Source organism: Microcaecilia unicolor, unplaced genomic scaffold (assembly GCF_901765095.1).
Source record: "Microcaecilia unicolor unplaced genomic scaffold, aMicUni1.1, whole genome shotgun sequence".
In the NCBI taxonomy this organism is placed as follows: Eukaryota; Metazoa; Chordata; class Amphibia; order Gymnophiona; family Siphonopidae; genus Microcaecilia; species Microcaecilia unicolor.
Window position 1 is genome coordinate 194,231 of NW_021963007.1, and position 25,579 is coordinate 219,809.

General features: G+C 46.4%; 1 pseudogene; it reads left to right on the forward strand.

Moving 5' to 3' along the window:
* The first annotated feature begins 10,031 nt into the window (after window positions 1-10,031).
* The window catches only part of LOC115458718, a 48,613-nt pseudogene continuing 33,065 nt past the window's right edge, over window positions 10,032-25,579 (forward strand).

The window sequence follows — 25,579 nt, forward strand, 5'->3', positions numbered from 1 at the left end:
TCCCCACCACTAGGATCTTCTGTGCTTATCACAGGCTTTCCTCCTCACTCTCCCCCTACCATTGAGGATCCTCTGTGCCCCTCCAGGACTTTACCCCTCACTCCTTCACCACTGAGGCAGGGCCGTGCCAACCCGGTAAGCGGGATAAGCACCAGCAGGGGGGGCGCCGCCAATCAAGGGCAGCGCCCCCGCCAGCCGAGTGTAGTATTAAAAATTTAAAAATAAGTCGCGTTGGCGCGTCGGCGTCTATGCACATGCGCTGCTCTGCTTCTGCTGCCTTCCCATCCCGTGTGCAGCGCTCGCGCACGTGCCTTGGATTGGAGCCTCACTCGTCCGTGGATGCAGGCTGCATCCGATCTGGAAGCCTTAAAAAAAAAAGAGTCAGGTAATTGTACTAACTTGATCCTGTGCCTTCTGTGTACTCATTGTAACCGGCTTGTTGTCTTCTTGGTCTCTCTTCTTCTCGAGATGACTTGCTGGAGGAAAGTTAAAAAATTTACCTTCCTACCTCTCATTGTTACCCTTATATATTCGACGCTTCTTATCCATGCCACTGAGGGATTAAGCATAAACCGCATGGAATTTATTCAGGCAGTAAGAGCCATGAGGAGAAATGAAGAGATTGCAATGTATAGTGAGACAGAGTTATGTGAATTTGTGTTCCACATGCCAAAAAGGCAGTAGGAGCACTTAGAGATTAGAGAACCAAGGCTAATAAGAGAGAGAGGGGGAATATATTGAAAACAACAAAGGGGATCAGAGAGAGAAAATAATTCTTTGTGAGAACAGAGAAGGAATGATTGGTAAGGTAGAATGCGAGCCAGTGAAATACTCTTCTGATAATTCCACAGATGAGGTTGGCAGCTAGCAGGATAAAATCATCTGCATCAGAAGCAAATAATGGGTCAAGCAAGAGAAGAATAGTAGAACTGCCAGACACATGGGAGGGAATAAATGACTAAGAACTGTCTATAGAAAACTTAGAAATGTTTTAAGGAGTTAAGTCGTCTGTTCCTTTTTTCTTTCTCTTTTTGTGAGCTACACAGAAACTTTCTAGATATGTGTGGATATGTGTCAATATAAGATAATGTAATATAAGGCAGTCTGTAAATGTAAAGTTTAATAACGAATGGGATGTTGAGTGTATGGGAGGGATGTGTTTTTTTGGTTTGTTTCTTTTTTAATCAGGGCTTCCTATGTACTGTTTTACCTGTATTTTGCTGAAAATTGCCCCAGGCTATCCGAATAGAATCAATAGCAGAAGTGAAAAAATCCAGATGAGGGAATCTACACCTTGAAAGCAGTGTTTCTCAACCCTTTCCTGGGGGGGGGGGGGGGGTGGGAACAAGCTAGAATCAGGGAAGAAGAGAGGAGACTACAAGGGCACAGGAAAGGAAACATAAGTCTGATCATGGAACAGAAAGGCAAAGAGGCAGACAGGGAAAAACGCAAAGTGAGCCATTACACCCCCCCCCCCCCCAAAAAAAAAATAGATGGCAAAATAAGTACAAAAATATAAGAGCATGTTCAGTGTAATAGTAGCATGCCTTGTGAAAGGTCCTTAGTGTTTATTTTATGAAAGGTACAACAGTGCCTATGTTATGTTGCTTTTAGAAAATTGAAATAAAATATGAACCTTTTTTTTTTTAACTTTCCACATAGGCACCCTGTTATAATTTTATTTATTTATTTGTTGCATTTGTATCCCACATTTTCCCACCTCTTTGCAGGCTCAATGTGGCTTACAATACGTCATGAGTAGTGGAAATACATTTAGTGTTAACAGAAGGATTTGGGGTAACATGATAATGACAGAACATGATAGTATTTTTCAGCAAACATAATAAGAAATATATAAGAATTATATAAGAAAATATACATTTAGTAATAGCAAAAGGATCTTGGTAGCGTGATGATGAAAAAACATGTTAATATTTTGGCAAGTAGATATAGTGGAGGCAGTTCTGGATATGTGTACAGGAGTTCATATTTGTTGATCATTGTTGTATGCCTTGTTAAAGAGATGAGTCTTCAGTAGAATTCGGAAGTTAGCTAGTTCATAGATCGTTTTTAAATTGCGCGGCAGCACATTCCAGAATTGTGTGCTCAGGTAGGAAAGGTTGACGCATGCGGTAGTTTGTATTTCAGACCTTTACAGTTTGGGAAGTGAAGATTAAGGAATGTGCAGGATGATTTTTAGCATTCCCAAATGTGAGCATCATTTAAGAATATTGCTGACAATTCCTGTCAGTGTGGCAAGTGGTGAGCGATCATTTTCACGGTTAAAAATCATAAAAAAGTATTTGCGATGAAGTAATTTCGCAAGAAAGGCTTGTAAGCCGTGCCATTGATAGCTATTGAGAATGATTATGTGCCCAGTTAGATATCAAAGAGTTAATTCCTAATTTTGTGAACATGAAAGCACGAAAAGCTAAGTGGGTTGTAACCCTTTATTTGTTCAGCAATCCCACAAAGATGCACTCCATCTTTCAGCTCCTATTTCCTTTGCATCTTGTGCCACAGGGGGGGGGGGGCGCCAACTGATAGTCTGCAGGGGGGCAACCAGAGACCCTTGGCACGGCCCTGAGTGTTGCTGAAACTCGAAGGGTTTCCTACAGCTGAGACCTCGGTCCTTTAGCTGCAAGCGCAACATTTTCGCTTCCATCTTTCCCTGTAAATGTATGGTTACCTTTTGGAGGCTTTCTGGTTAGAAATTTTAAGGATAAAGTTAAAGTAGAGGGTGACGCTGGAGGGTTTTAATTGAAAGATTGTTACAACTGAGTTCCTGCTCTGTTTTTTAACTTTTTTTTTTCTTTTCTTTTCTTTTCTTAATAGCAGAGGCTGTGTTTTTTTTAATACTGGGGCACATATTCAGCCCTCTACCCTCTGCCGGTCAGTGGTTTTAGGGAAATATATTTTTGTTGATGCATTTATCAGTTGTACATCTTCCACTTAATCACAGCAAAACCTCGCCCTAAACATAAGGATGAATGCAAATATAAGCCAAGTGGCATCAATAGAGTATATATCATTTCAGCATGTATTTTCTTTGGTAAAGTGGATAATGTTTGAAGCTGAGCATCTGGTAAGTGAATGTCATTTAGAGTTTGTTACGGGATTGTACTTGTATTATGTGGCATTTGGATATGTGGTAATGTTATATTGATACGGAGTATGTTTTATGATCTGCCAAGCAGGCTCCTCCTTGATGCAACTCATGCATGATCTGCACAGTCTTGTAGGGTTAGAGGAGATATTCAGAGCATTGTGAAGTTATGTTCCACTGAATATCTAAGGCCAGCCTGCCTCTCTTGCCGTCTTAAACCATGTTAAATCTTGACCCCATAATGTTTTGGATAAATCTGTTGCCTCAGTATTTAAAAAAAAAAAAAACAGCTCAGCTGCTAAATGTATGCCCTATTTTCAGCCAAACTTTGGAGCTTAAGTTTTTAGCTGAAAAATAGCAAGCCTGAGAACTAGTCTTGAGGGTGACCCTAACAGAAGGCAGGATCCACTTACCCCAGCTAGTATGTTGGGTAGAATATTCCAGGGGTGGCATTGGCAGCAGGATCGAGATGCGGGGGGAGGGGGGAAACAGATTAAGGTAGGAATGGTTTCTGATTGGCTAAGTTTAAAAAAGTCAGTGTTTGGTGACAAAGGATTGGCCAGAGAGTACTGGACAGGCAAGGCTTACGGGGTAAGGGGTCAGGATATTTAAGGGCTACCTATCTGAGGCATAAGGCTTTATTGCCCCCCACTCCTCCCAAATGTGGAGGCTTTATTGCCCTGGGATTGGCCAGAGTGTACTGGACAGGCAAGGTTTATGGGGTGAGGGGTCAGGATATTTAAGGGCTACCTCTCTGAGGCACAAGACTTTATTGCCCTCCCTCCCAATCCCCCCCAAATGTGGAGGCTTTATTGGACCATATAGAAGGAGCTTGAGTCCTTTACTACAGGGACTCTGGTTCATAGGGGATGAGCCATGAGTTTTACTGTTGGGTCGGGTGCCCCGGATATGCAGGTGTGGAGGTCTATGCCTGCTCCCTGGGCCCTTGCTGCCAGGGCAGGGCTAAGAGGGGCTGCTATGTGATGGCATGCTGAATTTGGCTGCTTCAGCTGATAAGGTGAGTAGCTAGTTGGGAGAGCTGTTTGTCAAAAAGTTATTTGATTTTATGTAACTCAGATTGAATTGTTATATTGCATAACTAATAATAAAGCTGCATTTTTTTTGTTACTCTAGTTTGGTGTGTTGTGTCTCTTTGCAGGGTGGGGGGGGGAAGGGAGTAAGGGGGGAAAGAGGTGGGGTATGGATCTTGGAGGAAGTGGGTCTGAGTGTTATTCATCTTAATTTAGAAGCTTAAGTTTATGAATTTAAGCCTACCAACTATTTATTTATTTAGATTTTTTTAGTAGTACCTCAAGGTGAATTACATTCAGGTACACTGGATATTTCTCTGTCCCAGGAGGGCTCACAATCTAAGTCTGTACCTGAGGCAATGGAGGGTTAAGTGACTTGCCCAAGATCACAAGGAGCCGCAGCAGGATTTGAACCAGCCACTTCTGGATTGCAAGAGTGGTGCTCTAACCACTAGGCCACTCCTCCACTCCACTATTTACTACTGGATGGACAAAAGTTTACTGAGCAAATGGAGTGGTTTAAAGTTATTTTGTTACAGACAAGTACCTTCACTATATCCAGTTCAATTCAATATTACTATGTAGGGGAGGAAAACATTTCAAAAGCTCAGCCACTTCAAACAAGTAGACGAAGAGCTGAACATCATAAGTCAGAAAAACCTCTTCTCACTCAAGTTGCTGTTTAACGGCCGCATTAAATATTGTTCAGCAAGGCTTGAATTGCTTCTCTTGAGGAAACTGTATTGTGAAACAGAGAGGCTCCATTGAACACCAGCCATTTCAGTTAAGTCGCTGCTTTACATTTGTTTGTTGGTTTGTGCTTATTGGTTGAAAAACACATTTTGGGGTGAGGTTTTTCAGAGTTAGGTCCCCCTTTCTCTCTCCTCCACACCAATGTGTCCCTCTCCTCTCTGATCCCACCCCCCAACCAGCTTCTCTTCCTTTCTTTCCTTCTCCCTATGTATCTGGCTCTTTCTCCCAGCATCTCTCTCCCTTCCTCTAACCCCTCCCATAGGTCCAGCACCTTTCTCCCTTTGCTCCCGCCCTCCTTGCAGGTCCCCATCTGTCTCCTTTCCCTTCCGTCATCATCTGCATATCCAGCACCTCTCCTTCAGCCCCCCCCCCCCCCACACGTCCAGCATCTCTCTCCCTTTCATCCAGCCCCCATTAGATGTTCAACACCTCTTTCCCTTTCATCCAGCCCCCCCACACGTCCACCACCTCTCCCCTTCACTTCAACCCTTTGCATATCCAGCACCTCTCCCCTTCCCTCCACCTCCCCCTGCAAATCCAAAACCTCTCCCCTGTCCCCTCTGCAAGTCCAGTACCTCTCTCCCTTCAACCTTCTGCCCCTGGCAAGTCCAACACCTTTCTGTTCCCTTCAGGCCCCTCCCCTCTCAGGGCCAGCACCTTCAAATCTTCTTTACCCCCCCCCCCCCCCCCCCCAACAAGTCCAGCACCTAGTACCTCTCCCTTCAGCCCCCTCCCCTTGCAGGGCCAGCAGCACCCCACTAACTTCCTCACCCTCTCCGACACCAGCCGCAGCACTTGCATTTAATGCTGTTGGCACTGCTCCTGCACCTACTTATCACTTCTATAGCACTACAAGGCATATGCAGCGCTGTACACCATACATGAAAAGACAGTCCCTGCTCACAGAGCTCACAATCTAAATAGGACAGACAGACAGAATAACTAAGAGGTAAGAGAATTAAAGAGGTGGGGATAAAGGGTACAGGGCAAGATTCTCCCATAGAATCCACAGGAACCCCCTTGTCCCATTTACACAATCACTAAAACCCCTTCCTCCCATCACTGGAGTCCCTAGGACCCCCCCTCCCATCACTGGAGCCCCTAGGACCCCCTTCCCATCACTGGAGGCCCTAGAACCCCCCTCCCCCAAAGAAACACTTCCAGTACTACAACCCCCGTCTTCTCCATTACTATAATCCCCAAGCGCCCTATTCCCACCGTCACTTCAGAGCTTCCTTGCATCACTACGATCCCCGGGAGATCCTTTTCCTTCCCCATCACTATGGTCGTCGCAAGCTCTCTTGCCGGTGTGCTCTCACCGGGACGGGTCACTGGTGCCGGTGCACTACGGTCCTTGCCGACTCCTCCTGCTCTTACAGATCCCGCCCGGTTCGCTCGGTCCTAGTGGAGCTCTGTCAGTCTCCCCACCCCCGAGGCAACGCTTACACTTTGCTGATAGCAACTCGCGGCGCCGACGTCCTGCTCTGGGGCCTTCTCTCTGCCGGGCTGATGTAACTTCCTGTGTACGGAGGCGGGATGCGGAAGGCCCCAGAGCAGGACGTCGGCGCCGCGAGTTGCTATCAGCAAAGAGTAAGCGCTGCCTCGGGGGTGGGAGACTGTAAGGTGCAGTGCCGACAGCATTAAATGCACGCGCTGCAAGCAGAAGTAGGAGAGGGCGAGGGCGAGAATTGGATGACACGGATTCTGGGTGGGCGGGCCTGAGGCTAAACTGGGTGGTCCTGGGCCCATCCAGGCCCACCCGTAGCTACGCCCCTGCAAATTGTTTGACTATCAAACCCTGCTTTCATAGATTTTTTTTCTCCTCCCTAGCTTGGCTTATATCAGGTATTATGCATTGAAAGTTCCAATAAAAAAAGAAATGGTGAAAATTTTCTATCAGAATTCAGTGAGGCCAAAAGAGGAGAATCTGTGTGAAAATCATGAAGAGAAACTGAAGCTTTATTTTGCATAGGACCAGAAGCAAATCTGTGTGATATGTAACAAATCTCAGGGTCACAGATCTCACACTGTAATTAGAGACCTGCATGGGAACGGGGTTCTCGTGGGGATGGAAGCAGTTCCTGCGGGGTTCCCGTGGAAGGGTAAGCTGCACCTATGCCAGCCTCTCACCTACCAAGTACCAAGTTCTTTGAATGCCACCACCTCCTTGCTTTAACAGCACAGATGCAGAAAGTCTTTCATTAACCCTCTCTATTCCTGTGCTGATGTGCAAGCCTCAGCTCTGGCACAGGCATGAGCATCACAGATCACCTGAGCTACTGGCGTGTGCATATGGCGACCTCTCAGCACACTAGTGAATCAGAGAAAGTCTTACATGTGCGCACCAGAGTGTTCCAACTTCCAACTTCCATTCCTTCCTTGACCACAGTGCTGCGGCTCAAACCCAGAGAGAGATCCAACTGGAATTTTTTTTATGTACTACTACTACTTAACATTTCTAAAGCGCTACTAGGGTTATGCAGCGCTGTACAATTTAACATAGGACAGTCCCTGCTCAGTTCAAGCTTCTTCTTACTTACAAATGCACTCAGTCTGCTGCCCCTCACTACCTTTCTACCTCATCTCCCCTTACGTTCCCGCCCGAAACCTCCGTTCACAGGACAAATCCCTCCTCTCATTACCCTTCTCCACCACTGTCAACTCCAGGCTCCGCTCATTCTGCCTCGCCTCACCCTATGCTTGGAACAACCTTCCCGAGCCCTACGCCAAGCCCCCTCCCTGCCCATCTTCAAGTCTTTGCGTAAAGCCCACCTCTTCAATGCTGCGTTCGGCACCTAACTCTTTCAGGAAATCCAGACTGCCCCAATTTGATTGCCCCTATCAGACTGACTGCTCACGTGTCCTTTAGATTGTAAGCTCTTGTGGGGATGGGTTAGATTTCTGTCCCCGTGCAACTCTCTAAACTGTGATCTCCACAGAGGAGACTGTGCAGGAAAACAAGAAGTGCAGTGGCGTTCCTGGGGGGGGGGGGGGGGGCGGTGAGTGCGGTCCACCCCGGGTGCACGTAGGAACGTGCAGGACGTCAGGACGATTCATACCACGGAAAGAGAATCGGCTTCCTGCTTGCAGAATCAGATAAGCTGCTGCAGCAGTCTGCAGCAACGCGCCAACTCAGAGACGGGCTGAAGAGTCTTCAGTGAAGATACAGAACTTCGGTTGGTGGGGATTGAGGACCCCCGCCAGCACAGGTACTCGACGACGATGGCGACGGGGGAGGATTGGTGACAACGGGGGAGGGGTCAAAGGTGACATTGGCAAGGGGGGGGTCAAAAATGGTGGCGTGGGGGAGGGTTCGGTGGGGGGGGGGGAATGTGCCCCCTCACCTTGGGCTCTGGTCCCCCTCCTGCCGAAGTCTGGCTACGCCCCTGGGTTATACAAATAATCACATTCTAATCAAAGATGTGTATTGTTCACAGGAAACATTAAAAATGCACCTAGAGACTCTGAGAAAGCAGCTGGAAGATCTGATAAAGTTTAAATCTAATGAAGAAAAGAACCAGAAGAGCTGAGGGTGGGTGTTTGTATCTCCTTCTGTTCTGAGCCAGTTTCTGCAGGGTCTTTGTTCTTCTCAGTACATAAATCCACTGAATCATATGAATAAGAGAACTGTAGGATTCAATCTGCCTCCCTGTACTAAAAAACACATTTCTTGGTTCCTTGTTGGCTGAGAGGCAGACAAATTCAGAATCTGTGTATTTCTACAAGATACAGAGTTTGCTTTTAAATAAACTGAAGTGGAAGCTAATTTTTTTTTCTGAAATAACTATTTGTTATTGTCACATCTCTCTTGGAACCTCGGGGTTAGTGAGGCCCAAAACACAGACAAGGCAGAGGTACCAGCAAACCCAGGACTGGAACTACCAGGCGGGAGACTGCAGCCGAGGCAACTGAAGCTGGAGCAAGCAGGACAGGAATTCAGCCCAACTTCACCTGCACTTGACCACTGTTCCTCAGGAGTTGAGCCCCTGGGTGCAGGCGGCCGACAGGACTTACCGGACAGGCTGGAAGGCAGAACTGCATGAAACAGCAGCCGGCTGGCGAACAGCAGGAAATTCCAGAAAACACACCGGTGTTCCAGGCAGGCAGCAAGCAGCAGAATAAACCAGAAAACAAGCCGGGTCTGGGCGGGCAGCAGATAGAAGAATAAACCAGGAGACAAGCAGGTCAAAGCCACAATCAGGAAATAGTACAGCAGCACTGCAACAAACTCTCACCAAAGGAAACTCCTCTGAAGACCTCTGTTGCAAGGCACAACTAGAGACCTTCCCAGGTGGTTAATAAAGGCAGCATACAAGGGAGTTCACCAGGTACGGGTACTGCTTAGTTCCAAAAAACTCCCAAAACAATCTGGAAGACTGGAAGATCTGGACGGGACCGGAACCATGACATGGGAAACGGTAAGCCATCAGTTCACAGCAGCCACCAGGTCTAACCACCGGGGGGGGGGGGGGGGGGGGGGGAGCGAGGGTGACTGACAGCAAGGGAACCTGGGCACAACCATGACAGTTATCTATTACGTTTTCTTTATTAAGCTCTGGAACACAGTTCTTGATTCTGGATCTTCTGGTGGCCAAAAATAGGACAGAAATGCAGGCTAAAAAAACAGGAGCCCCCAGCCAAAGATTAGGGAGAGGTAGTAGGGTCTCTAATCTTTTCTTTAATGGCAGTATGTGATCACATCAAGTTGTGTGGGTCTGCGACTCCACATTTTTGATTGTACTTGTGGTGTTGCAACTTAAGAGATAGATGGTACAGTAGTGGAGTGCCACAGTAGTGGAGGAACTGTAGCACAGGCTTCCACGCACTCAACAAAACCATGGGAGATATGGTAGGGGCTAGATATTGAGAGGAGGAAAGCTACGGATAGATACTGGGAATGGAAAGAGAAGAATGAGAAACTAGATGAATGCACGCTGGGGAAGGGGAGAAAGGGAAGAGGAAGGAGGTGTATTCTGGAGAAGAAAGAATTGGAAAGTGAGTTTATGGTTAAGGGGTATGACTAGGAAAAGGAGGGACTACCTTTGCTCACTTAGAAAAGATATGTGCATAATGGTTTGTACTGGGCTGGCACAGTGGAGGATGGGTAGAGAGAGGGACAGAGGTAGATGTTGAGCAGGCCGATGGAGGATAAAGTTGAAGGGGTGTGTGCTTTTGGACATGTTCAGAGAAAGAGGGAGTTGCTGGGGAAGGAGGGAGGCCGCTTTGGATTCACCACTGACATTATGAGGGCACTGGAGCTGCTGCCTACTGGTAAATTGGGTTTACAGTCGAGGGCATAAGGCTTGAATATTCACCTAGTGTATCCATACCCTTCCACCAGCCTATCTGGTAACATTAGAGATTTCCTGAGCTCTGTAGAACAAAACTGCTCCAGTGTTACTGAGGAATTCTCTCTCTCTCTCTTTAATAAAGGGTGAGGCAGAGAGCAAAAGACAGAAAACTGAGTCTGAATTTGAGGAATTACACCAGTTTCTGATTAAGGAGAAGCAGATCCTTCTCTCAAGACTTGAAGAGGAAGAGGATTCTTCAGAGAATCCGTGACAGTGTGACCCAGCTAGACACCAAATCTTCTCCCTCACGCAGCTGATCTCCAAGATAGAAGAGAAAATAGAGAAGAGTCCGCAAGCCAGCCAGCGAGTTACTGAAGGTGAAATTAACAAATATGGGGGTAATTTTCAGGTGGCAGTGGTCAGTGAAATTATGCACAGAAATTCAGTATACTAGTATTAATATCCGGGTATGTGTGGACAGCCCTAGATATGTGCTATTGTTTCAGCCCTTGAGCAGATAAATTAAACCACATGCAGTCCTTTTTGCTCAGTTAACTTATCAGAGTAGTGCTGACTCCACCCCTGGTATTTAAACAGCTCAGAGAGGCTCCTGGCCACCTAAATTGCTTGTCTGTGGCCAACTATGGATATTCAACAGCATCTAATCAGTTAGTGCTGCTGAATATTCATATTTAGGGGGGGGGATCTATATATGGCGCCTAAAAAATCTGCGTGGGAAAACATTTTCGCCTAAGCATATTCTATAAGTAGCGCCTAGGTTTACGCATGGTATATACAAGGCAAAAACTAAGTACTCTAACTGAGGGTAACGCAGGAAAGGGTTCTGTACTGTCTAACAATGGAGCCTACCTCACTAAAGGGAACAGAAAAAGGGCACGCTGACTGACCCAGTGAGCAGGGGGAAAAACCACCAATGAGAACAGAGCCTGCCAACTAGCAACAGCATAACCAATCATATAACAGTTCTATGCAGACAGGCTAGTGAAGTCAGGTTGCCTGATAACTACCCCCCCACAAATGCAGCACTCATGTGACTCTGCAGTGAGAATGACAGAAAAAGTGTCACACCCACCCCAGAGCCACATTACAATCAGGGAAAGGCTGTCAGAGGACAGAATAGTTCCATTTCTTCAGAAAAGATTTCAGGACCCTGCAGGTTCCCATTATTCACCTGGAAGGGGGGGGGGGAGAGCTATGCCCTATGCCCTGGTGCACATGATCTGTCCATTACTCAACATGTTGCTGGGTCATTAATAGCTTGGTCCTATATCATGCCCTGCTTACGTTTAAACAGTAGAGATCATGGCATTAGAATGTGACTTGGCAAATAGCCTCTTGGAATGTACTGCTGGGTCTCATTTTCAAAGCACTTAGACTTGTAAGGTCTAAGGGGGCCTTTTACTAAGCGAATAAGCGTCTACATGCACCCAACAAGCACCAAAATGGAGTTCCACCCGACTACCGTGTGGCAGTAATTTCATTTTTGGCGTACGTTCCGTTACATGTGGGAAACTGTTGTACTGTTTCATTTTTAATTCACTATCTGTATCTGCAGATGTACTCTTCACACATCTTCCAATACCTTCGTACCTGTGGTTGTGTGCTGGGATATTTTCAAAAGGGTTGATATTCAAAGTGATTTAACTGGGCTGGAGAAGCTCCTGCCCAGTTGAATCCCTGCGCCTGGCTACCCAGTGATATTCACTGGCACTGAACTGGGCAAAGCTGCGGATATTGGCCCTAAAACCAACCATGTTGCCACGTCAGCAGAAGCAGGCGTTACGGGGGCAGAATCTGGGAGGAGGCGGGGGGAGTTTTGCAGGTGTCAGCACTACTCAGTGCTGCTGTCCACATAGGTAACCGGGAAGGAGGGCCAGGAAGAGTGATTGGACTTTGTTCAAGAGAGACAGGAAGGAGGGGGATTGGACTATGTTTGGGGGAAGGAGGAAAATTCTGGACTCTGCGTTTGTGGGTCCTGGCTGATATTCATCCTTGTGCAGGTCCTGGCTGAATAGTGGCCAGAATCAGCATAAATTCTGGTTGGCAGGATAAGATTGATGAGTCATGGATATTCAATGCCTTTGCCCAGACATAGCCCAGTACTGAACATTCAGGGCTAATTTAACCTGTGAGAATCAGTATCTTAAAGAAAACTGACCAATGCCAGCTGATCTTTGACCAGAAAATGTGTTAGTGTTGTAAAGCAGTGTTTCTCAAGTTGGTCCTGGAGTACTCCATTGCCAGTCAGGTTGTCAAGATATCCACAATCAATATGCATGAGATTGATTTGCATAGACTGCCTCCATTGCATGCAAATATTTCATACATGTTCATTGTGGATATTCTTAACTGGTAAGGGGATACCCTCTGCTCAGTGTACAGCAGCAGCTAAGAAAGCAAATAGAATATTTGGTATTATTAGAATACTAGTAACGAAGGCCCGTTTCAAATCGCAATGAAACGGGCGCTAGCAAGGCTCCCCTCCGTCCCTTTGTGTCTCCGTGTGTCGTCGACCCCCCTGCAGCCTCCGTGCGAATGTGCTATGACCCTGGCCCTTTTGGCACGCCCCTCAGCGTCCGTGACCGTTCCGTTCCCCCCTATGTGTGTGTGCCAGTGCACCCCCTTCCACCCCCACCGATGTCATCGCTGCCGGCGCTTCCCCTTCTCCGAAGGCCCCCCACCCCACTGACCTGCTGAAACAGAAGATTTCAGCGTCATGTGAATGCCCCTGCAGTAGGAACCGATAGAGTAACGTGTGCTCCGCCCTCTACATCATCGCGTTTTGACGCGAGGGCGGAGCAGAGCTACAGTGCAGTACAACGTTGGAGCTGAGAATGTGCTCCCCTCAACGTCATAACGTTTGACGCGAGGGCGGGGCCCACAGACTGTGATTTTTTGTGGCTTCAGAGCTTTGAACTTACGAACCTGGCTTCAGTGACATCAGTGCAAATAGAACGTTGAGGGTGAGTTTATATATATAGATTAGGTATTATTAGGAAAAGAATGGAAAACAAAAATGAGGCAGTTACAGTATAATGCCCTTGTATTGCTCCATAGTGTGACCACACCTCAAATATTGAGTTCAATTCTGGTTGCCAAATCTCAAAAAGATATAGTAGAATTAGAAAAGGTACAGAGAAGGGCAATAAGTGGGGAAAGCATGCAGAGCATGGCTCTTGGAATGATGTTTATGATTATTCCATACTTGCTATACTGCCATTTCTGGAATAACAAGTCACAGTGGTTTTATGTACCCTACTTTAATGGTTGTGTTAAAGCAGATTATCAAATAACTTTGAACAATAAAACTAAATATCAAATAAAATAAACAGAAGACGAACTCCATAATTCTTTCCATACCCTCTGCATGTAAACACAGGAGTGTGTGATGGGGGTACAGTGGATGGTTGGGGGAGAGTGTGTTGGTGTATGTGTGAATGATATGTTTGGGTGCGTCTGTGTGAGAATGCTTTTTATGTGTCTGTCATCAGGAAAGGAGATGAGAAGAGATGGCATGTTGAAAGGCGTAATTCCTTATCACTAGGGGCCGATGCAGAAAGCTACTGTGGGTGGGAGCACGCAGTTACAGTGAGGTCTAGGTGCTCCTTTCTAACTGCACAATGCAGAAAAGGGGTTCAACACAGACTTAACCCAGATGATAGGCATCGGTGCACATCAAAATAAAATGATAATGGGGTTGTCAGCTATTCTGCCCTGATGCATCAATTTGTTGTTGCTATACTAACCAGAGGGCCACTTCTCTGCTCCTCCACTTCTGCAGCACTTGCACTGGGGAGAAAAAAAATAATAGTGCCCCCCCCCAGGCCTCCAGACTTCCAATAACCCAATGACCATCACATGATGACCCCCAGATCCCTTCAGAACCCCAAACCAACAGCCTTGATGTCTAGTGGCAGTCCCCCCCCCCCCCCCCCCCCCCCCCCCCACAATACACCGGGTGCCTAGTGGCACCCCTCATATCCAAACCAATAGTTCTGGTGCCAGGCAGCACCCCCTCACCTCCTCTACCTCCCCCTCCAAATAGCCTTGTATCTAATGGCATCACACCCCCCCCCCCCTGTGAACCCCTCCAGACCCCTTTCCCAGCATAACTTTGAGGTAGGAGTGATGATCACTAGCTTCTGCCTCCTTGCCACCATCTTGGAAAATAGTGGCGCCTGACCCTGCATGGGTTCAGTCTGCCAATGAAGGGAATGTTTCCTTTATTTGCTTGTTTCCGCCCAAACTTTTATGTCCTTTGCAAGATATGGCCTCCAAAAATGAACACTGTTTCCTCACTAAAAAGTTGTGCAAAGGCTGCAGCTAGTTTAACTGTGGATTTTGCACCAGTTTCACAGCGAAAGTACACATGTAATTTCCATTTAAAAAAATATCTCTAGAACTCGTTGCCAGGGAGGATGTGGTATCAGTGGTTAGTGTATCTGGGTTTAAAAAAAGGTTTGGCAAGATTCTGGAGGAATAGTCCATACTCTGCTATTGAGACAAAAACGAGGAAAGCCACTGCTTGTACCTGAGTTCACTTGCTGTTCCGCTGCCCCTGTCTTACCAGGGAAGAGTCTCCCAAAAAATGAAGGAATCAGAGCAGGAAAGAGAATTAATAAACTCCTGGAAATTTTCAGCAGGTTATCATCCCGTTACTGGTGTGGAGGTGAGGCAGAGCGTCCTCCTGCTATATGTACCTTTAAAATCAAGGATGTGCCTGAAGTGGCCCTGGTTCACTGAGGAGCAAGGGGTGTTGCAAGAGAGATGTCTGGGGGTAGAGGAATAGAGTGTGATGGCAAAGCCGCTTCCACCAGTCCAGAAGAGAAAGGGAGAAATGAGAGAAACTGGTGACACTTCTGGACTTTACCCCTCACTCTTTCACCACTAAGGATCCTCTGTATCCATCCCAGGCTTTACCCTCACTCCCCAACACTGAGAATCCTTTGTGCCTCTCCTGGATTTTACTTCTCACTCCCCCAAAACTGTAGATCCTCTGTGCACCTCCCAAACTTTATCCCTCACTCCCCCAACACTGAGGATTCTCTGTGCCCATCCCAGGCTTACTTCTCCTTTCCCCACCACTAGGATCTTCTGTGCTTTCCTCCTCACTCCCCCCAACATTGAGGATCCTCTGTGCCCCTCCAGGACTTTACCCCTCACTCTTTCACCACTGAGGATCTCTGTGTCCCTCCCAAACGTTACCCCTCATTCCCCCAGCACTGAGGATCCTCTGTGTCCATCCCAGACATTACTCCTTCCTCTACTGCTGAGAATCCTTTGAACCTGTCTGTCCTGCATGTCCTTGTTGCACTTTGGGGTGACTATCCCCAATTTGCCATCAGGTAGGTGTTGATTTTCTGCCAGCTTTCTCCAGGTCATTTAACTGGAACCTTTTGTCAGCTAGCTAGAGCCTCTGTGAGTTGTTTCTGCTGCCTTTTCCCCGTTTCAGGTGGCAGATGGTGGACAGTGGAGACTGAACCCTCTCCCCATACCCCTTTGTCCATCCCTTGATGGTGAATCTCCTCCCCCCAACACACACACACAATTCTGTTTGTATTTTTGAAACATTTCTGCTGCCCTCAGCTTTGTGATTCCAGCATGTCACTTGGCTTTTGCCTTGTCCCTCAGGCCCTAGAGAAAGGGTTTCAATGACACTCCAGCACTGTGAGCACATCAGCAGATAGAAAGTCACTATAAGACAGCAGAAAGATGATGGGCCCAGGATGGCCAGTGCAAGCCCAGCATGACTCATCGAGTGGAGAGAGGAGAAGTCATAGTGACTGGGGACACTGGTACAGGGAGAGAGGTATCCAGGAGCCCCCAAGGGGCTGGAGACATTCAACAGCCAGGATCTGGTCTCTTCCTGACAATACAGCGTGGCTTCTCTGTCTTCATGTTACAGTATCACTTGTGTCCCTCCCTGCGTCTGCGCATACACACACACTTCCCTCACCAACACGTCTATAAACACATCACAAACACCCTACTCATACACACTCACAAACATATTGTACAAACTCCTCCAAATCAGTTACTATTCTATAAGTTATGTGCTCAAATTCCAGAGCGCGCAAATTCAAGAGAGGTGTGGACCTGGGATCAGGGCGTGTCACGCACTTACATGCACATGGGTTATGCAATACTATCAATGACAAGCCTTACTACCCACGACCCGCTCAAAGGCTGGACACGAGCGTTTACTCCAGCCTTTGAGCTAAAGGAAGGCGACCCCCATATGTCCTCCCCCACACACACCACTCTCTCTTAGGCTTACAGCAAACACACATGTACCCCCAACCCACTCACTCACACACACATACAGGCCCACAACCCACTCACACAAACACAGATTGTAAACAGGATACTGAGCTGGAGAGACCATTGGTTTGACCCAGTATGGCATGTTCTTATCTGGGATTCTGTCAGGTACTTGTGACCTGAACTGGCCATTGCTGGAAGCAGAATACTGGGCTAGATGGACCATTGGTCTGACCCAGTATGGTTATTCTTATGTCCTAAATCTTGCAGCCTGGGATTTACACCTGCTTTTTCTATGAATTCTTTGTCATTTGCAATAAAAGTTATTACATTTTTAATAATATGGTATAGCACTAGTGGGGCAGGAGTGTATTGGAATCACCCCTGTCACTGGTTTAATCACCAAGAAAACCCATGGAAGGTGCCCAGAGAGATGAGGCAGGGGAGAATATTAAATACAAGGGAGTGAGTTTCAGCCAATAGTTCCCTTATGTGAGTTCCTGAGAGCATCAGGTTGTGTTTTAGGCCAGTATTGGACCGATTTATACAGTCTATGCCCTGGAAATGGCAGGGATAGATCAGAATAAATTATGAGTTTCATCTAGTTGGGCAGAATGGATGGACTGTGCAGGCCTTTATCTGCCGTGATCTAATATGTTACTATGACAATGCTGCACAGTCTAGGCATGGAAATTACACCTGCTTTAGGGCAGACGGAAATGTCTGTGCCTGCAAGTTAGGCGTGATTTCTGCACTTGCTCTATTATTTTATAACCCTTTTTAACCAGGCACCTGTTACACTATTACCCTGTTACTTAACATTATATGGCAAAAAAAATTTGAAAAACATGCTACACTCCTAACGAATGTTAGGAATGTGTCCTCTGAACAGGTTATGTGTGCACTAACATTTTAAAGGCACACTAATGAACCAAATGCATGTTACTAGTAATAATATTCAGATCAGGAGAATGCACATATAAGAAACCTAAAATATCTGGATAAATTTATCTGGATATGTTTAATTAGCTGTACTGAGTAGTACTGGCTTCTCTGCATATCTTTTCACACATCCAGTTCAAGATAATATTATTCATGCATGTCTCTTTAGACAGAATCATTATGACCCCAAAGTTATATCCTTAATTTCATACGGTTTTCTTGCTTGCTCACTTTCTCTGTCTTTCTTTTCCAATAACATCTGTCCTACCCTCTCTATATAATTATTTCAACATAACTTTCAGAAAAGCTGAGCAAAAAAACGTATCTTCAGAAAAGGTGCAGGCCCGGCGCTAGCACTGCTCTCCTGTTCCTGTGAGCGACAGTGCTACAGAGCAGAGTCCTTCCTTCCTTCCTGCAGTGTCCAAAGAGGCTCTGCGGCGCGTGTGCACAGGAATAGGAGAGTAATGCTAATGCCGGGCGGAGCCCCCTTGGATGCTGGGCCCTGGGAAATTTTGCACCCCTGCTAATGAACCAAATACATGTTACTATTATTCATATTCAGATCTGGAGGGTGCACATATAGAGCCCTAAAATATCTGGATAAATTTATCCGGATATCTGTAGCTGTGGTGAGTAGCTATCAAGATAATGTTATTGAGGTATTTTTGTGCATATGTCTTTAGACAGAATCATTATGGCCCCAAAGTCTTTTATATCCTTAATCTCATATAGTTTTCTTGCTTGCTTGCTTGCTCTCTCTCTTCTCTCTCTCTCCTCTGTCTTTTCCAATAAACCCCATCTTCCCCTCTCTGTATAATTATTTCAACACAACTTTCAGGACAGCTGAGCAAAAAAAAATATCTGCAGAAAAGGTGCAGGCAGGAAAGGGTAAATGAGGCAGCATGACATCATCAATGGGCTAACATTGTGACATCAGCAGAGTATCAGCAGCTTCAGCACCAAGAGTCAGGCTGTTTTTCATTGCTGACCAGAGTCTCTGGAAAGCGCCATGGGCAATTGCTGCTGCCTACGCAATGCTAAAATTGCCCCATTTGAGGGTACTAGGGGAGGTGGAGACGTCACTGCAGCTGTTTCTGATTCTCCCGCCGCAGGGGTGGCGGAGGGATGCGGCAGCTCTAGGAGGCAGGAACACCATCTCAGCTGCAGTGATCAGGATAGGACGGCAGCAGGCGTGAGCATTCTAGACAGGTGGACCTCCCTCCAGAGCCGGAAAGCAGCATTTTTGACGCTTCCGGCTCGAAGACCAGTGTTGCCTGCCGTTCCACCGCGGTCACACTCTTGTCCTCCCTGTCTAGAAACCATCTTTGAGGAACAGGAAATGATGAAGAGCCCGGAGGTGATGGAAATCAGTGTTTGAAGGAGACACCTTCGAGCTTCTTCTCAGGGTCTTCTTCTGTGCCCTGTCCCCAAGCACTGCCATTGCTAGGGGGCATTTTTTATAAGGCAATGCCACTTCCATCTCCTCCTGGCTCTCCCCATCCTTTTCTCTTTCTGAGGCTCACGCCAGAGGCAGCCTGATTATCGGCTACACCTCCAATCCCCAGCCATTCCATTGATGGGGATAGCTGCCGGGGTGTCTCCACCTAAAAAAAGCGAAAGCTACATAACTGCTATTTATTCTATTTGGAGCGATCTTAAACTGGGTTGGGCAATACTTATAACCTTGTTATCTTTCTTTAAACCACAGAGAGAAACACATATGAGCTACAGACAAGAAAATATGTAAAGAAGAAAGGATAAATAGAGAGAAGAAAAGATGTGAAGAAATGTGAACTACAGAGAAGAAAAGATGTGAAGAAGAAATGTAAACTACAAAGAAGAATTAAATAAAAAAAATACTGAAATGTTTTGCTGACCTTGTGCCTTACATACTTATTTTGTTCAATAAAGAAATTAAAACAGAAAAGAAATGTGAAATCTATGTGTCACCAAATTCTGCTGCTTGAAGGGGTGGGGGAGGGGGGGGAGGGAGGGAGAAAGGGAAGGGGAGAGGTCTTTATATGTATGTTTCTGAGGTACATACTAAACCATTAGTAGACCAAAGTGGTTTACATACTGACAAATGAGTAAATAGAAGCAATAAACATAGATAAACCTTCAAAAACTAAACCCTAAGTTCCCAGAATCTGCTTGCAGGGCAACACCAGAGAAAAAGAGAAAAATGCATTTTTTCCTGAACAGTGCAAAAAACCGGACCCTCATTCCCTTTTGGGCTCAGGCTTCCTCCAGAACTGTAGCACCCCTTTAAATACCAGCCAAACAAATACAGTTCAGAGATGATGTCTGCACTCATGAAGCAGTGGAAGGAGGAGGGCAGCAGATCCTGAACTGTAGGCAGGGGGATGCCAAATCTGTGAATTGGGGAGGGAGCAGAGGGCAAGGAAGGAAAGAGAAAGACCAAACTGGACCATTCAGAAACAAAGGAGGAGACATTGGATTCAGGAAGGGAGGGCTAGAGTGAGTGATGCCAAATGGTGGGTTGGGAATGTGAGAAGGGGAGAGAATGAGATGCCCAACATTGGAAGCATGGCATTGTTCTTCAATACAATGCCTGTGGCCTGTACTGAGGGACAAAAAAACAATTAGGACTGTGTGGGCTACCCCAGACCCATGCTTATCCACTGATCCTCAGGCCTGTCATTGAAGAACATTGTCCTATTGTGTCACACTGTAAGTGTGCACTCTCCAACTTGTCAATATTTGCTGTGCTAAAAACTAATGCTTTGAAATTTTTTTTTTTAAAGTTAAGAATGTTTTATCCCTAATCTCTGTAGTCTGACCTTCAGTGGGTTGAGAACCAAGGAAGCTCAACTCAAACTCCAATGTGAGTTCTTGTGAGCTTAATTGAGTTAACTTAACCCTCCACTGCCTGAGGTACGATCTTGAGTATAATTCTATAACTTGGCACCGAGATGTTGCACCACAATGGGACACACTTAGCATTATGTAGTAACTAGTAAAAAGGCCCGTTTCTGACACAAATGAAACGGGCGCTAGCAAGGTTTTCCTCGGAGTGTGTATGTTTGGGAGAGTGTATGTGAGAGTGAGTGTTTGAGAGTCAGAGTGAAAGTGTGAGTCCAATCCATGCTCCTCTGTCACCTGGCCCCTCCATTCATCCCTATCCAGCAATTCCGCTGTCTCCCTGAGGCCTGCCCTGCAATCCATATTCATCCATGGCCATCTGTCCCCTCCATTCATCCTTATTCAGCAATTCCCCTCTCCCTGAGTCCTGCCCTTCCAATCCATGCCCATCCATGCTCCTTTGTCATCTGGCCCCTCCATTTTTCCCTATCCTGCATTTCCCCTCTCTGCCTGAGGCCTGCCCTGCAATCCATATCCATCCATGGCCATCTGTCCCCTCCATTCATCCCTATCCAGCAATTCCCCTCTCCCTGAGTCCTGCCCTTCCAATACATGGCCATCCATGCTCATCTGTCACCTGGCCCCTCCATTTTTCCGTATCCAGCATTTCCCCTCTATGCCTGTCCTGCAATCCATATCCATCCATGGCCATCTGTCCCCTCCATTCATCCCTATCCAGCAATTCCCCTCTCCCTGAGTCCTGCCCTTCCAATCCATGCTCCTCTGTCACCTGGCCCCTCCATTCATCCCTATCCAGCAATTCCCCTCTGTGCCTGAGGCCTGCCCTGCAATCCATATGCATCCATGGCCATCTGTCCCCTCCATTCATCCCTATCCAGCAATTCCCCTCTCCCTGAGTCCTGCCCTTCCAATACATGGCCATCCATGCTCATCTGTCACCTGGCCCCTCCATTTTTCCGTATCCAGCATTTCCCCTCTATGCCTGAGGCCTGTCCTGCAATCCATATCCATCCATGGCCATCTGTCCCCTCCATTCATCCCTATCCAGCAATTCCCCTCTCCCTGAGTCCTGCCCTTCCAATCCATGCTCCTCTGTCACCTGGCCCCTCCATTCATCCCTATCCAGCAATTCCCCTCTCTGCCTGAGGCCTGCCCTGCAATCCATATGCATCCATGGCCATCTGTGCCCTCCATTCATCCCTATCCAGCAATTCCCCTCTCCCTGAGTCCTGCCCTTCGAATCCATGCCCATCCATGCTCATCTGTCACCTGGCCCCTGCATTTTTCCCTATCCAGCAATTGCCCTCTCTCCTGAGGCCTGCCCTGCAATCCATTTCCATCCATGCCCATCTGTCCCTCTATTCATCCCTATCCAGCAATTTCCCTCTCTCCCTGAGTCCTGCCCTCCCAATCCATGCCCATCCATGCTCCTTTGTCCCCTGCCCCCTCCATTCATCCCTTTGCAGCAATTGCCCTCTCTTCCTGAGCCCTGCCATCCCAATCCATGCCCATCCATGCTCCTCTGTCCCCTGCCGCCTCCATTCATCCTTTTGCAGCAAGTCCCCTGTCTCCCTTTCATGACCCCCCTTGCATCCATGCTCCTCTCTCTCCCATGTCCCAGCCTGGGCCGCCCTCTTCTCCCCCCCCTCCCCCCTTCGCATCCATGCTGTCGTTTCTCCCCTGCCCTCCCGCTCCCATTGTTGTTGTTTAGTGGCCACCCTCTCTCCCCCCAACATGGTTGTTTTTTTTTTTTTTTCTTGTTTTTAAATTTACCTCCGTGGCGGTTCCGGCAGCGAAGCGTCAGGGAAGGAGGCGGTGCTCCCGACGTCTAGGTTTCCCTTCGCTGTGTTCCGCCTTCTTTTGACGTCATCCTTGACGTCAGAAGAAGGCGGAACACAGCGAAGGGAAGGCTAGACGTCGAGAGCGCCGCCTCCTTCCCTGATGCTTCGCTGCCGAGCGTTGCGATTGGTTGAGTGTCATTGCTCCGCCCTCGACGTCATCACGTTTGACGCGTGGGCGGGGCAGACACAATGCGATCTCACCCCCTTCACTTTAGAATGTTGGCTAACAGAGGCTTCATTAGAACGTTGTGGAGGTTTTTTATAGAGAGATATAGAAACAAATATATTCCAGAGAAGGGAAAAATGGTACAACTAGAGGATATGAATTGAGGTTGCGGGGTGGTAGATTCAGGAGTAACGTCAGAAAATTCTTTTTCACGGAGACAGTGGTGATGCCTGGAATACCCTCCCGAGGTAGGTGGTGGAGAAAAAAACTGAGGCGGAATTCAAAAAGGTGTGGGATGAACACAGAGGATCTCTAACTAGAAAATGAATAGTATAAAAAACAAAAAGGGTTGCATATGTGGTTGCATGTTAAGTGGTGCTCAGATGGCGACTCTGGCTGCATCATCTAAAGCTGGGCTGACTTGTATGGTCTAGAGTCTCGCATATAGCAATCTGGTTGTAGGATAGGCTAGAGAAAGCTTTGATGGAAACTCCATTATTTCGGAACATGAGGATATTGCCGTGCAGACTCTTATGGTCTGTGTCCCACAAATGACAACACGGATTCAGATAGACTGGAGTGGGTTTTGATTGTAACTCCAGTAGTTGGAACATAAGTACAGAGCCAGGCAGACTTCTACAGTGTATGTCCCAGAAACACCAAAGAAAGGCCATGATTAAGTATAATATCACATTCATTATTGATTTAATCCTGAATTGATAATGAATATGACTGTTGGGCAGATAGGATGGACCATTCAGGTCTTTATCTCCCGTCACTTACTATGTTACAATTCTCTAATGGCACCTAGGCACGTCAAAACGTAGGCACATTCATTTAGGCGAGGTTAATGGTTGGCCTTAGTTGTCACACCTTCGTGCACAATGGAACTTGTGCAACTGATTGTATTTTATAATTTGTGCGTGTCCTTGGCAACCCACCCATGGCCCGCCCATGCTCTGCCCACATCTATGCCCCCTGCACTTATGATTTTGACAAGTACTTTATAGAATGGCACCTAGCACTATATGTGTAAATGCCAATTATTGGTGCCTCTGACATGCAGAAAGTGCATTCTGTAAACTATGCGCCACATAATAGAATGAGGGGGTCGAATTAGAAATCCTCGGGCAGGGCCGGCTTAAGGTATGTGCCAAGTGAGGCACTGGATTAAGGCTCACGGTGCCAAAAACCTGCATCACTATCTCATCCTTTACATCAGCAAGAGAATGTGTTGCCCTCTCTCCTCTGCTCGGCCGCTGGCACAGGTTTTTATCCAAGAACTTCCTGTTCTCACATTTAACCATCACTGTTGTGGGTAGATGTGAACCTGTGCTCTATTTTTCCAATCTTTTAAGAATTGGGGGACTGGGCAAGATGGCGTTCGAGTAGGAAGTTGGCGAAACAGCTCCGTTAACTCACCTTGTTTTTATGAGTTTCTGAGTTTGTGAAAAATAAATTTCATGCCTAAAAGACGGGGTAGACAGAGGGTAACCCAGCTCCCCCTGTACGACCTCAGTTGGGTCCGATGGACCGTTTCGCTACCCGAGGAGGAACAGCAGGGCAAAATACTTCGCTGCCGGGAGAAGCGGTGAGAGGTGAACCGCTCTCCCCGCTAGAAGGGGATATCACTTTGAGCCCTGAAATGCGGAGTCCTCCTGTGATGCCGGCAAAGCTGCAAGATGGATGTCGTGGACTGCCTAGACCCGGAACGGGGGAAGCCAGCCCGAGAGCAGTGGCAGACATGAGCAGTGGAGTGCCGATTCCAGCGATGCAGGAAAGCGTCGCTGTGAGTTCCACAGGAGGAGCAGGAGAGGTAACGGAAGAGCTGTCGGCCAAGCCTAATGGAGAATCCAGAAAATGAGCCAGTTACAGTTTAAAGTATATATACGGAGAAACCAGAAACTATTACCTGGGGACAATATGGGACGCCTTGGTGAGTCTAGAAAATTCCTTTATTCAGAAAATTTCCTCGACCTTGGTAGTTACTCAAACACTCCCAGGCAAAATGTTAGAGTTGGAAGAACAATTGCAACAAACTAGAGTGTTTGAACAAACTATTAAGGCAGAATGACAAGATTAAAGGCTGCCAAGCGGCATTAATAAAAGAAAATTATTACTACAAAGAAAAGTAGAAAATCTTGAGAATCAGCAGCGAATGAAAACTTTGAGACTCATAAATTTTCCTAAAGTGCCATCGTAGCACCTTTGTTAACTTTTAAGAGATATCTCTCAGAAGTATTAAAAATCAGAACAATTGTACCCGCCGGTCTCAAGAATTTACTACTTGTTACCTTATAGTAAGAAACCCACTGGTCAAGCATTAACGACAAACTTGGAAACATCATTTGAGGAGTTAAATGTAAATCTTTCTCAGACAATAGAAAATGAGCTGTTGGGTGTACAACCAGCTACTCTGATAGTGGACTTTGTGTTGCAACCAGATCGGGATTGGATTTAAAAACTTTTTTCTCTCACAGAGAGGAAATTTTTCTGAATTGTAAAGTAAAAATATTTCCGATATTTCTAGGCAAACACAGAAAAGGCGCCAGGCATTTTTGAAACTCCGTCCCGAGTCCTCCAATTAGGAGGAATCTTTTGGCTCAATTTTCCTTGTAAATGTGTGATAAAACTCTTCAGTTAAATATTTTTTATGAAAGTGAGCATTTGCAGAATTTCCTGGACTCTAAACAGGTTTTGGCCACTACCCATCGTTAGTAATCCCTGTAACATCTACTCCGTAAGAGAAATAAGCTCGGTTATACTCCTACTAATTATCCTGAAATTATTGAATTATTGTTGATGATATTTCAAATTTTTTTTCCTTTATAAATGTTTAATGATAAATCTTTGAATTGTGCCTTGCCCGAATTGTGGACTTGAGATGTAATTGTCATGGATAGATATATTCATTTAAAAACTATTTCTTTAAGATGGTGACATTACTCTTTCTGTACAAGAAATTCTTGTTGTTTATTTTGAAATTAATAAAAAAAAAAAGAATTGGGATAGTTCTCCCTATTTTTTTGCTGCACATAATTCCAAGTTCCAAAAGGGATGCAAGCTGAGTTTGAGCGCTTATATTCTATTTATCAGACATTTTGAGTTGAAGCAACAAAGCATTGTTATGGGGTTCAAGATTAGGTGTTCTGCTTCTATAATCTCGGACTCCACTTTGTCAACTCTTCTTTTTGTCTGCTTCCAAGCAATTGAGAAACATTTTATATTACTTTTTATTGTCTTTAAACGCATCCCAAAAGGTCCCCAATGAATTGCCTTCTGTTTTGTTGAATTCATAGTATCCTTAATCCAGTCATTCCCAA